This window comes from Protopterus annectens, chromosome 1.part0 (genome assembly GCF_019279795.1).
Source record: "Protopterus annectens isolate FY-2018-M chromosome 1.part0, PAN1.0, whole genome shotgun sequence".
In the NCBI taxonomy this organism is placed as follows: Eukaryota; Metazoa; Chordata; order Ceratodontiformes; family Protopteridae; genus Protopterus; species Protopterus annectens.
The window spans coordinates 86,421,882-86,437,267 of NC_056725.1; the positions used below are offsets into that span (position 1 = coordinate 86,421,882).

Sequence of the window (15,386 nt, forward strand, 5' to 3'; positions counted from 1 at the left end):
ACAGAACAAGAAGAAACAGCATCCGGATTTATGGTTTACCAGAAAAAGTAGGAGGAGACAACATAATAAACTTTCTGACCACCTGGATACCAGATAAAGTGACATTAACTGAAGCCCTTTCATATGGAATAGAATGTGCACATAGGTCATTAACAGCCTCGGGAAATACCTCTTCAAAAATAAACCAAGATCCATAATTGTGAGACTTTTTTCTACCCAAGACAAAGATCTTATTCTAAGAAATGCCTGGGCAAATTCACCCATCAAATATAAAGATAATCTAATCTCATTTGACAATGACTATTCTGTAAAAGTGGTTTCCAAAATTAAAGAATTCCTACCAATAATAAAAATCCTAAACAGAAGCAACTTATAACTCATCTACAGTTTCCAGCAAGATTGGAAATCTTTTTGCCAGAGGGAATAAAAATCTTTGAGACAGTTGATTCAGCAATAAAATATCTTTCCAACAACATCTTATCACAAGAAGAATCTATGGAATGGACAACTAGTACACCAAAAAGAAATGCAGAAGTAAGCAACTGGAAGACTGTTGAACAAAAGAAAAAAAAAAAAAACTAAAGGACAAATAAACATAAATGTTTCCACAGCTTGTTAAAACTTATGCAATGATTTGGAAGCAACAAGCAAAGGGGGAAAATAAACAGGTACATCTCTACAATTATTTATAAAGTACTGTTAGAATTTTAAGAAACTGATCAAATTCTTCCTTAAAGTCTTTTATTAAACACTTACATACTCACTTGATAATATACACAAAACAATATAGGAACAATTTCATCTATACTACATATAGAGTATTAAATAGAAATGTCCTTTTATGGACCTTTAGTAACATATAAATGTTTGATCAGTCCCTGATTTGATAGATTAATTGCGCTATAAAAATGTTTAAAGATTATTACTAGATACAGCTTCAAACTAATTATTCAGTTTCAGTTAGTGTGAGCTCTAGATTAACTTGATTATTTTAGGAACACCCAGTAAACGATCTCTTTATTAAACTGCTTCACCATATCCAAAGATACCATAGAAACAGATTCACTGACATTTTAATATTTAACTTACTAATGAAAAATGAACCCAATGGTATTATAAAAATGTTCATAACATGTTATTATGTGCCCTTTCGACAAGATGTTTACTTCTGGGCAGTGACCATTTTGAATCTGCGAAAGGAGGAGGGAAAAAAGGGTAAACCGGACATTCACGAAAACGTGTGACCAAAATGCCTTTGTTGTTCTGTGCTTCGCAGCTTCTCAGGCTTCACATGAAAAGCGGCTACAACAGTAATTCATTCAATAGCAAACAGTATAATGTAGTCGCATGAACAGTACCTCGATTAGTGCAGGAAAATTCACTCTTTCCTTCCCGCCTGGTCCTTGAGTTATTTGCAGTAACTTTAAAGCATCACCAGCACTAAGAACAGCAAATCCAGTCTGCGACCGCACTCTTATCTGTGTACATTGTCTCTTAAAAGGATGTAATCATAACATCATGAACTAGAGACGCAAAACAAGGAAATGAGTTAGCTTCGTGCAGTAACAGCACTACTAAACACAAACGATGTAAATAATCTAATGATTAAACACAAACTCAGTTACTTAAACAGTCTCATAAGCTTTAACAAGGAATCATCCATTTTAAACATCATGTCTATACCCTATAAAACAAAAAATAAATCCAACGATTTACTTCATTACCATGAGTGTTCTACATTATACTGTATTTGGAGGACTAGGCAATAAGTTGCTATCAACAAATACAATATACCTTAATCAGACCATTAACATATACAAGCTTAGTAATTTACCAACATTTAACTAAATTGCAATTACACATGCTAATACACATTACTACCCTATATTTAAACTAAACATATATTTTAAAATTGTATGTACCTAGTGTATATACGTAAATAACTACAGACACAAAGTCATATTCTTTACTATTCCATCACAAAGGGTTCCTAAGGTCAAGATATATAATACAGATTTCTACAGCTTCTTCTTTTGGCATTTTCTTGGTTAGGGGTTGCCACAGTGGAACATCTGTCCACTCATGATTGGCAGTTGAGTTTTACGGTGTTGAGTTGCCAGCCCCGGCACCCAACCTTCCACAGAAGGCACACATATGCACAGACTCACACCTAGAGTCAAATTAAAGTGTCCAATCCACCTACGGCATGTCTTTTGGATGTGGGAGGAAACCGGAGTACCCAAAGGAAATCCACATGACCACAGGGAGGACATGCAGACTCCACACAGAAGGCACCCCAGCCGAGGATCAAACCAGAGAACCTCTTGCTGTGAGGTGACAACGCTAACTGCTGCACCACCGTGGCCTCCCATAATATAAATTTCTACAGCTATATCACAATGTTTAGATATCAGGAAAACTATTTGATCAGTAACATAGCTGACACTAACAACTACAAGGACATAACCCTTTTAATGTTGTTGACAGTTATTGGTCATTTGGCAGAAGCAACTAAAAGGCTAAAAATCATGTCATTTGACATACCGAGTGGATAATTACAGACTTCTTATTGGGCTGCCTATATATTAATTGTAATAGGAACCTGAATAGAGTTCCAGCTCTGCTATAGATTAACTGATCTAATATTTAACTTGTTCAGTGATATTGTATTATGCATTGATATATAGATGTATTCTAAGAGTGAAGAAGAGTGCGTTTTTTTTCCCCCTCTCTTCCTCTCTCTCAATAGATGATACTAACAATAACTTAGAAGCTACTATAAGATCATTCTGAAGTATTTGTCTGATGGGCAAGTAAATGAAGTACCCTATATAAAGTCAATATACTATATCTATTTAAATCTGATCATTTTAGTTCAAAGTACATTATAATTCCTAATGAAAATTCTTTAATAGTAATTAACTAAAATGAATTGTTTAACTTAACAAGAATTTATTGAAAAGAAGCACTTCTAGTGACATAAATACATGGTGGAACATTTAAATTATTAAATAAGCTGTATGTGGTTGTACTTAGTTATCACACTGCTATTGGCATATTAAAATCTGCTTTAAATTGGAAATTTCAAGATATTAAATGTCATAAAATATCTCTTGAATTTTGAATACTTGTCAGCCCTAATTAACATTATAGGAACCTGCAGCTCACGATTCACAGTACTACTTAACATCAAGTTAGCACTTTTCATGAGAGGCTACTCAGCATATTATGACATGACAATTAAAATAAAATGTGAGCTCCCAGTAGAACAAACACCTCTCAGCTGACAAATAATAACGGATAATGAATACTGAAAAGGTACTCTGAGAGGTGACCACGGAGACGTTTAAACACATTTCTTTGTACCACAAGGAACATCAATATTCAACTAATCCATAATGAAATAGTACAGCAAACCGAATTGACTCCGTTTAAAATTATAAATGTTTTAATAAAGCATGCTACAGGTAAGCGCTTTCACATAAGCTTCGTCAGACCATTAAAATTTTAACGGAATATTGATGTTCCTTGTGGTACAAAGAAGTGTGTTTAAACATCTCTGTGGTCACCTCTCATATTATGACATGAACTGTCATAAAATATCTTTTGAATTTTGAATACTTGTCGGCCCTAATTAACATTATAGGAACCTGCAGCTCACGATTCACAGTACTACTTAACATCAAGTTAACACTTTTCATGAGAGGCTACTCAGCATATTATGACATGAACTGTCAAGAATAAACAGAACAGTCAATGCTAAGTGTTTAAACACCTTAATTCTAAGTGATATGCTTACTTATCATTGTTCATTATTTGCAAAACAGTGGACAACTTAACATTAGACTCAGTATAGTCAGATGTGATGAGATGAAGTGAATTACACTTTCCTTATTTCATAATATTACATTATATGTTTGTATGAAACTTATTATAACATTGTTCTTTAAATATTCTCAACACAGATGGAAATTCCTATTAAGAAGATCATTACTAATATTAAGCTGTGATAAATATAAAACAAAGAAGAAAAAATCAAATGTGCATAAATGACTTGAGAGGGAAAATGTATATGTATGTGAATGTGTATGTGTGTGTGTAATACATATATATATATATATATATATATATATATATATATATATATTAAAAAGAATTTGAAACCTGATTTAATTACCTATTTCAAGTTTCATATAAAGGTACTGAAACATTTTCATTACGAATCATAAACAATTGTATTGCATTAGAATGTCATGTAAATTACTACATGGTTTTGAAGTAACACTAAATGTTAAATTTTGCCTTCTTAATCCAAACTGGAAACAAACGTATTTATTTATTTATTTATTTATTGCATTTGTTTACCGGGATAAGTCCACTGGGCCTAAAAGAGCCCATTTTCAGTGGAGGCCCGAGGAGAAAAGCTCCAACGAGATATAGAAAAAATATAAACATTAATTAGTACAGAAGCAGACAGAAACAGTGTTACAGAGAGTAAATATAGTAACATATACAGAATATATACATAAAAGCAGGAATCTAGTGTGTTTGATTACAGTAATATATACAGAAAATGTACATTAAACTTAACATTATTGCTATATTTAGTAGACTACAAAGATTTAGAAATGTAGATAGCAATACTTTCATATATTTTGTTACTTATCTATTAGCTGATTATATTATTCTTTTTAGGTATGAAAATAATAATATATTGATTTTGAGATCTAGAGAGATAAATTCAAGGACTATTCACAAGGTTTGCTTGGGTAGTATTACTAGCCCGGCAAAGAGGTTTATTACCTCATAGTGATGCAGAATGTATTATATGATTAGAAATGTTAAGTTTAGTAGTTTATTTATTTTGTTATAATGGTTTGGTGCCTGCAGGAAGTATACACATTACATATATGAAGATTATGAAATCAAAACATTTTTATAAAGCAAAACAAAGGGTTACAGATGTTCCCATATACTGTCTTACAAAACAAACATAAAGCTAAACATGAAGTGTTTATCCGTAAATGTTAATGGTCTGAACAATTGTAATAAGAGAAGTCTATCCAAATATATAAATTTACATAAGCCACAAATAGTATTCCTACAAGAGACTCACTTGTTAGACACAGATATAAACAATATTAATATTAACAACTGCACTGTATTAACAAGCTGTCAATATAAACAAAAGAAAAGAGGAGTAGCCATATTAATTCGTAATGAAATCATATCTCCCAAAATAATCGACACCTATCACGATACATCAGGTATGTTTTGTCTAGTGTCTATGGAACTCAATAGAAAAGTTTATACTTTGGTAAATCTATACTGGATACCAGGACTTGGACAAGGAACAGTTATCAATTTGAAGAAATAATTAATTCAACTAAAGGTAGCCTAGTAATAGGAGATTTTAATTGTATAACAAATGATAATGACACTGATTCAAAAACCACAAGAAGAAAATTACCTATATCAAAGGCACTTTTAAAATTCACAGACACAATGTGCATAAAAGACATAAATGAATTTGCTGATCCAGACTCATTAATTTATTCCTTTTACTCCCATAGGCATAACACTAACTTTAGAATATATAGAATATATATAGCTAATGATTTAATAACAAAACTAGATAAAGTTAAAATAATTGTCCACTATCTGATCATAATGCACTAGCTTTTGAGATAAAAATTAAGAACACAAATACAAATCCCATCACAAGAATCCCCGCTTATATCACAAAATTAACAGCATTTAAAGAATTCTATGGAAAAGAAATTAAAACTTTCCTTGAATTGAATGCAACAGAGGATATCTCAGAAATATATATTTGGGACTCATTAAAACCTTATATATATATATATATATATATATATATATATATATATATATATATATATATATATATATATATATATATATATATAAATATATATATATATATGGGAAAGTATTATATTGGTACATTAATAAAAGGAAAACCTGGAGCAAAGATATGTTAGAATTACAAAAGAAAACTGATAAATTGAAACTGGAAGTTCAAAAAAGAAATACAGATTCAGCTCAAGAACTATTACAAACCAACAATAAATATGCAAAAATATTACATCATAAAATTGATTAATTTAGAAAAGATAAAACTAAACTCTTATTCCACAAATCCAATGCACCAGAAACAATTGGCAAACAGAACAACAACAACAAAAAAAATAAAATCCAAACAAATTAAAGAAATATATATATATACCTAATACAAAGAAAAAAGTAACCGATTTAAATAGTATTCTGGAAGCATTTAGACAGAAATGTAACTCTGATAATTCTTCAAATTCACAAGAAATACCCATCAAAGATATAAAAAATTACATAGAAAATAAAATTCTTACTAGATTAACACAAGAACAAATAGACACTGTAAACAAATCGATTACAATGATGGAACTGAAATCACAAATTAAAAACCTTAAAGTAAATAAAGCACCTGGCCCAGACAATATTTTACCTGAAATGTATAAATTAATACCTAATCAGGCTATATCCTTACTTTTAAAAGTATATAACATAGTTAAACGAGATATAAATATCCCCCCCTCTTGGAAATATTCATTGATATCCCCAATAATCCAAACAGGCAAAGATGAGAAACTATGCTCGTCATATAGACCAATACCATTATTGAATATAGATTACAAAATGTTCATGACAATATATGCAGACAGAATCGAGCACTTTCTCCCAATGTTAATCCATGAAGACCAAACAGGTTTTATTAAAGAAAGAAACACACATGACAATCTTAAAAGAATCTTATTACTAATAGACTATACTAAACATATACATCTTGATTTAAACATAATAAAGCATTTGATTCAGTAAACTGGAATTTTCGAACATTAGTTTTGAATGCATATAAATTCCCTATAACTTTCAGCGCTCTCATTCAATCATTATATAAAGAATCTATAGAGTATGTTAAATTAAGATCATATAGATCAGGACCTATACAAATCAAAAAGGGAACTAAGGGTTGCCCTTTATCGCCACTATTATTTGCACTAATAATAGAACCCTTTGCAAATCAAATTAGATCAACAACAACATTAAAGGATTATGTATTAACAAAACATTAAACCTTAAATTACAACTCTTTGCTGATGACATACTTCTAACCCTCTCAGACACTAACAAATCTTTACAGGCATTATTCAGTGACATAAAAGAATTCCAAAATGTTTCAAGCTTACACTTTAATGAAAACAAAACAAAAATTTTGTCATGCAATACCAAAAAGAAATATATAAGCAAATAATATTCCAAATACATAGCAGTAGACAACAAAATACTATATTTAGGTAAAGATCTGCTTGGGGATTTAACAGACTCATGAACAATATCTAACTGGAACAAATATATGTTTACAATGGGAGACAGATTATATCTTATTAAATCAATCATTTTTCCTAAAGTGCTATACCTAATACAAAATTTCTCATTGCCACCTCCCAAGTATGTCATCCAAAGATTTAACAAAATAATATTAAACTTCTTATAGTTTCCAAATAAACCACATATTGCTTTAAATAAACATTTACCAAATTGGAAAGAAGGAGGAATTAATCTACCAGACATTGAGACATGCATTATATCATCTGTAGTAAAAAAAATCTAACCTTATGGTTAAATACTTACTATAACCCTATTTGTAAACAAATACATTAGCAGATTTATATAGAACTTAATCAAAGTCATATACAAGACTATTTAACTCTTATACCATCACCCCTTGACTGGTTATTAAAAGATCAACTAGTAGGAAAAAATAAAAACAATAAATTCCCATCAAAATATATAAATATTACCATAACATTTAAAACATATATAATCAAAGTCCCAAATATTAACTCTTGTTTTTTTCTGACTCAACCAATAGCCTTTACACCTGCTATCCTTGATGCAGTCCAGACTCAAAAAAAATTACATTAAAGAAAAATTCAATAAACTATTGGCATCAACTAGTAGAACAAAGAGAGATTATTAACTAATGAACAAATAATTAACAAGTATAATATAAATAATGATTCATGGCTACTTCTGCAAAATCTAAGACAATATTTTATAAATAAAACTGAACAAATGCAAACAACAGTTAGACAAAATGTTCCCAAACTTATTGAATACTTTATCTTAATCACAAAACTACCTTATCAAGGAAAAGGCTACCTATCTAATATTTATAAACTTATTAAAAAAACAAAAATCTACTCTACAGATGCGTACTGGGAGTACTACATACAGATAAATAACCACCCTCCTAATGAAGATGAAAAAAAGATGATCTTAAAATCCTCAAATCAAACAACATTGTCAATATATTGGCAACTATTTACTTGGAGATATTTAAACAGAAATTTTTATAAACCACATAAATTAGCCAAAATATTTGCTAGTGAGGATCAATGCTGGATATGTCAAATTAAAACAAGAGCTGACTGGCATCATATTTTCTATGAATGCAAGTGTCTCACTTTGTATTGGGAAAATATGATTTTTTCAAAATTGTTTTTAATGATAATTATCAACTAACAAAATCAATGATTTTATTTAATTTTCCCATCCCAAATTGTGTGCCAAAAAAAGGCTTCAAGATGCTATAGACATTGATGGCAGTAGCATGCAAATTTATCACCATCCACTGGAAAAGTACAACTTCTCCCACATTTAAGGAATTTAAAAACTTGTGTTTAACAGTGGGACATATGGAAATATTCACAATGAAGAACAGAACAACCAGACCTACATCACTTTATAACTCTTTGATGAAAATTACAGAAATATTTGAGAAAATGGACAAAGATTTATGAAATAATTTATTATTCTTCACAATGTACTTAAATGTATTCATACCGTTTCCTGTATAGACACCAATGTATATAGTTAAATAATGTTAGGAGGTTTATAGGTTGTAAAACTGTATACATGTTACTCATTTTGAATCTATGTAATGTCTGATGAAATATATTCTAAAATAAAAAAGAAAGTACTCTCTACGGGACAGTTGTCTCAAGAGGATTTTTTCTTCTGAGGAAGTCTTCGTTGAATGATGAAGTAGACAAAAGTGCTTAGCCTATATTTTTATATTGTCTTTAACAACTAATCGTGCTATATGTTGGACTGTGATTACAGTAAAATTGTATGGTAATATCTGTCAGATTTTTGAAAAATAAATCAGCTTTGTAGAAATCTATCATATTTTTGACATCCTTGAACAGCATTTGTTCTTCTTTCAATTTGTTTACACTCCTTTGTCTTCTGGATTTGATTTTTTTTCTCTATACTTGTTCATAAATATGCCTTCTACTTTTCTCAGTAAAATGTTTATGGTCCAACACTTTGTTTAAATATTTAAACATTTGTAATCATTAGTTTACATGTGCACAAAAACTTAAAAAAGAAGCAATCGTTTGTACATTAAAGACTTCTCATTTCATCTATGGTTGGGTGCTCAACTGATGTACGTCCCAGTTTTTATATTTCAGGATAGCCAAGTTATACTAATTCTTTAATTACAGATTAATGCAAGTATATAGAACAGTTCAGTAGGTGCATTGCACTATAATATATTGTATCCATGGATTACATGTTGATTTATCATGGACATTTTAACAAACTGTCTTAATAAGGCACTTTTCCTTCTACATTGAACTGATAATGCTAAAGCTGAGGTAGTAGAAAATAAATGTACAATTATGTAAGATATCTGTCTATATGTGCACACACACACACACACACACACACACACACACACACACACACACACACACACACACACACACACACACACACACACACACCTAGATAGATCATTACATTGTTAAATACAGAAGTTCATAAAGAGGTTGCAGCATTTTTCAGCCATTTTAGAGAGAAAGTAATTGACCCCCTCATCCTGTCTCATTCAGTGTCTGCTTTTATCAACATTCTCAATTAGTTGGAATCTTGTAATGCTTCTCAAATTAACTCATCTGCTCCATGGACAAAGTCCTTTATCTTGTCATGCTGATGTCTAATATTGCTGTATCTTGCCGTTGTCCACAATAGGTACTGACTAACCTTACCATTAGTGTACTGCTTGCTGTCACATCTCTGTCAAAGATGCGCACAGTCAATTAGACTTAAGAATCTGGAAAGATCAGCACTTTGGCAATGGTTTATAAAGGGTTTATATGTAATTAGGTGTGTAGGTGCTGCCCCTCACATTCTTACAGGAGCTGTGTTTCTCAACTGCATCAAAGTGTGCAACAAATGAGTGAGCTGCCCCGTGCTACGTAGGCAGTGCATATCATTTATAAGGTCTAACAGGACATCTTAATATTATGACAGTGAGGAGGAGGAAGAGTGACTTGGACATGAACCCTCAAATGGTCATGGATTTGGGGCAACCTGTATGAAATGTTCATCTTTGGCCTCCCTTTGTATGGGTCCAAAGTGAACAGTTACTTGGAAAAAATGAGGGAAAAGGTCAGGCAGAAAAAAACAATTAGTAAAAACTACATGAAAACTCTAGCCAAGCTAGAATTTTAGTTTGTTAGTTGGGATATTTTGCAGACACCCTAATGGCAATGGACATCAGCTGGGTATAACAGCCCTGTGTTTCTAATGCTTAGTCAAACAGTCCACTTGTGCTGTACTGATGAGGCCATAACAAGGCTGAAATATGCATGTCCACAGCTAGCGGGGTTTGACTTTATTGGCCTGAATTTGTCTGTTAGAATGACTTAAAAAGTCATGGGGATTCAGAATCACCATATAGCTGAAACAGGTCTACTTTGAAACCCCTAAAACCCATAACATCTAATTTCGTAACATTGAGACCAGAATATCTAAAACCCATAACATCAAATTTCATAACATCTAACACTACAAATCAAAAGAAAATAACATCCCATCCACATATAACGACACCAAACTACCAAACACACTTTTTACTATGTTTCTGCAGGGGGGGCAAGCCCCCCCCCTGCATCCCCCATGTGGGGGGCTCTGCCCCCCCACTCCCCCCCGTACATTAAATATACCAACTCCAAAATCGCACTACGGTGGCAAAAGGTTAATTTTCTAACCTGACTGTATCAAGTCCCCCCCCCCTGCAGAAACATGGTAAAAAGTGTGTTTTGTAGTCTGGTGTCATATGTCATTATATGTGGAGGGGATGTTATTTTCATGTGATTTGTACTGTTAGATGTTATGAAGTTTGATGTTATGGGTTTTAGATGTTCTGGTCTCAGTGTTATGAAATTAAATGTTATGGGTTTTAGATGTTTCAAATGTTTCAAAGGGGACCCAGCTGAAACACCTGATGTTCATAAGGGTCATTTGCATATATTCCATGTGCCTCTAATACAGGAGGTTTGAGAGGTCACTCAGTGAAAATTCTAGCTTGGCTAAATCTTTTAGAGAATGCAAAATTATATCACTATTGTATCATCCTTTTATTTCTCAGCTATGCTGTGTGTTATATCTTAACAATTAATACTGTAATTGAATTTGGTACAACTTTTGTAAATATCATAAATAGCCTTGCACCTTCTAGAAGGAAGAGAATAATAACAAACGATGCAATTTGGCTATCCAAAAAGAGTAGAATGCTAATTCAGGATGAGAAAAAGCATGGAAAGAATGGCAAAAATGTAAAACATCTCAACATCTTGAAAACTTCAGAATGCTTCCAAATCATGCTAAAAAGCAAATAAATGAAGACAAAAATATACTATAAGAACTTTCAGAATAATACTAAACACAACTCTAAAAAATGTTGGTCACCTATTAAAGAAGTCTTACATCCCGGTCAAAAAAAATCAACTCAAACTCCTGTCCTGATAATTTACCCAATGAAATGGCAGTACTGTTCAACTCTTATTTTATAGATAGTATGGCATCTCTAAGGATTCCTAAACATCTAATCCCAGCCCTGCTCAGCAGCCACATATCTCCATCCACTTTCACCTTCAAACCTGTGCCCATGCCCTATATAAAACTACTCTTAAACAAATTTAAACTGTGCTGTTCTTCAGCTGATTACCTTCCAAGTCAGTACCTAAGAATAGCAGCCAATAGCATTGCCTATCCTGTCACAATTCTTATAAATACGTCAATCCAGGAATCCCATGTCTCTGGAAAAAGTCACACATTATCCCTCTGCACAAAGGAAGAAATTCAACAGACTAATAACTTTAGACCAATAGCATGCTTATCTTCCTTGGCCATAATACTTGAAAAATGTATTAAAAAAAAAAACAGTTGCTAGACTATCTCCTGCAGGAAGTACTCGTGTTCTTCTGCACAACATGGCTTCCATCCTTCTGTAGTACTAGCACTGCCCTTCTAACCTATACAGATGCTGTCAATAAAGCTAGAGATAATGGCAAACTCGTATCTTCTTTATTTCCAAACTTGTCTAAAGCCTTCGACACAGTTTGTCACAGCAAAGTTCTACTTCAAATGTCCTCACTAGGCCTTTCACATTCCACCCTTCTGTGGTTCAAATGCTATCTGTCCAATAGGCATCAGTCAGTAAAACAGTACTCCACGCTCTCTCCTTACCTCCCAGTCACCATCAGTGTATGACAAAGCTCTATCCTTGGTCCCCTTCTCTGTAACATTTTCACCAACACCCTCTACTTCCACACAACAGGCCACCCTAACACATTTACATAGATGATTCCGTTCTCATTTGCATGTCTGACAACATTGTACACCTCCAAAAAAATTACTCAGCTTTAATAGACACTGAAACATGGCTTTGTGACTTGCAACTCATGCTCAACCAAAAAAATAAACTATTTTCCCCCGAATACCTCTCTCATGAAAAAATAAGTCCTCTCTCTCAAAAATACAACCATTGAGGTCACTTCTCTTAGCAAATGTTTACGTGTGATAGTGGATGATAATCTTACACTGCATAAGAAAAACTCATCAAAGACTAGGGATGCTTTAAAACTTTCTCACTGACACAACCAAAACTAAACTTGCCACTACTTATCTCCTCCCCAAACTTCTGCATGGCACTCCCATCCTCACTAACCTCCAGGCTTCACAAAAATTAAAACTTGAACAATGCTATAACAAAGTTGGTAAATTTGCAGCACGTACCCCTTTCAGAACCCTACTCTACATAGCACTGAAAAGCCTAAGCTGGTAAGAACTGCCACATCAACTAACATACAAAACTTTGCTACCTATAAAATTATTCAGCATCCATCGTTCTCTCCAGCACAAAAAAAAAATTCTACACAACAATGTTCCCAGTCAGTCATTGCGATCCTGTGACCAAAAACCAAAACTGGTGGGCATTGTCTGTAATCGTACAAGGTTGCTAAGGCCTGGAACTTGTATCCATCAGGTCTGTGCCCTCTCTCCATCTTAAAAACCACTCTGAAAGACTTCCTAGGTAAAATCAGGCTCTGTTCTTGCTCAGATACAGGATAAACTGCATCTCTAAATGTGAATAAGTATCTTTTCATTCCTTATACTTTCTTACTTTCTCTTCTTCACTTACTTCCTTACTACTAACTCCCTTCCCTGACTTTATTTCTAAGTATACCATAAGCCTGTTTTTCCCTCGCCTCATATTGCAGTTCCTATTTGTATTAGACTAACATACCTTTACTTTCTCTGCAAACTGTCTAAAGTTTCTCTAAATATTAAATGATTGATATACCTTGTATCAATTTTGAACAAAATATGTCTAATTATTTAAACTGCAAATGTTTTTGTTTTATTTTTGAAGATTATATATATTATTGTTTTTAAAATGTTTTGTAATAATTCAGAGCTTTTCTCCCTGGGCCTCCACTGAAAATGAGTTTGTACCCAGTCAGATTTTCCCGGTAGTCAAGTGCAGTAAGTAAATACAAGAAGCAGCAACACTCGCAAATAATTGACATGGTTAATAGTGATTTCCGTTGATGTCCTTCCCGTATCACTGTCGTGAAAGTATAAACACAGAAAAAATGAAAGTTCCATGTAGACAGACAAAATAGTTACTTTAATCACAAAAATAGAAACAATTTCAACTGAATGAGCGCTTTCGTCTGCCCAAAGCAGACTTCATCAGAATACTGAATCAAAGGTGCCTCTGGTTTTTATACAGTTTTTGTTAAAAAGTTTAATTGATAAATGAATAGTTAACTGAACAATTAAACAATTATACAATTTCTTGTGAATTTAAAGAAAGACACTTTAAATGAGTGGATTGTGTGCCTAGTAAGGTTGCTTGGTTTACAATGGGATTTTAAAATACCATTTAAAATGCATCTTAAAGTGCATGTGTGCCTATAAAAATTTTATTGTATTTATAAATCCATATTATATTTGGTTTAAAAAAAATAATTACTGTAATTAAAATAATTTATATTGTAATTTATGTATAAACCTAAGGTGAATGTGAACTGTTAAGAACTATACACAAGAAAAAAATAAATAAATAATCCATAATAAAAATATGTAGTAAAAATACGAACTGCTGTTTGAGTACAAAATATGTAACTTTTTGTATCTAAAAATATAATTAGTTGAAAAACATATTATACAGTTATGTTGTTAAAAAATACTCATATACATTTTTATACATAAAAAATTCCATATAAATGTGTGATGTTATTATATATTTTGTAAATTGATTTATGAGAGTTGGTAAAACTTGTTTGTATATATACATAAATACAAAACCACAAGCACGGTAACAACTCTTGTCAATATTTGATGTGTTTAATATGAATATATCAATATTAAAGCAATTTTAACAGACAAAGCAGCTAGAGTTTAAATATTTTGTTTCCCATAGCTTGATATATTAAGGTTTTGTGATTTTAACATCAAAAAAAGACTTCTATAAAAATATATAAAAATATATAAAAATCTGAAAATATCATACCATATGGATATAACTATGCACCCAGGAGTAGACTACTTGTTTGCTGTTATTAAACACATCAAATATTGACAAGAGTTGTTACCGTGCTTGTGGTTTTGTATTTATGTATTTTTGTATTTGGTGAGGTGATTTTGTGGTGATTGCCCCTGGCCAGAAGAAAAAGAAGGGGGAACCAGTGCTGACTTGGCCAAAAGAGTGTCACCAACAAAATATTGGGACAGTCCTGCTTGATCTTGTGCAGAACTCCTGATAGCAGATGAAGGGGAAGATTGACGTACAGAAATATTCCCGAGCAATGAAAAGATAGGGCATCCACTTTCCTAGTCAGAGCACTTGGTACTCTCAAGCAGAACAGAGGAAGTTGTCTGTTCAGAGGGGAGGCAAAAAGATCTACCTGAAGTGCACCCCACTAATGGATTATGTCCAGAAACATATCCCTGTGAAGCATACA

General features: G+C 32.3%; 1 protein-coding gene across 4 annotated transcripts in view; it reads left to right on the forward strand.

Annotated features, from left to right (window-relative positions):
* Nucleotides 1-15,386, forward strand: part of EML2 (EMAP like 2) — a 1,798,491-nt gene that overhangs the window by 1,624,733 nt on the left and 158,372 nt on the right. The gene's annotated exons all lie outside the window — the stretch shown is intronic.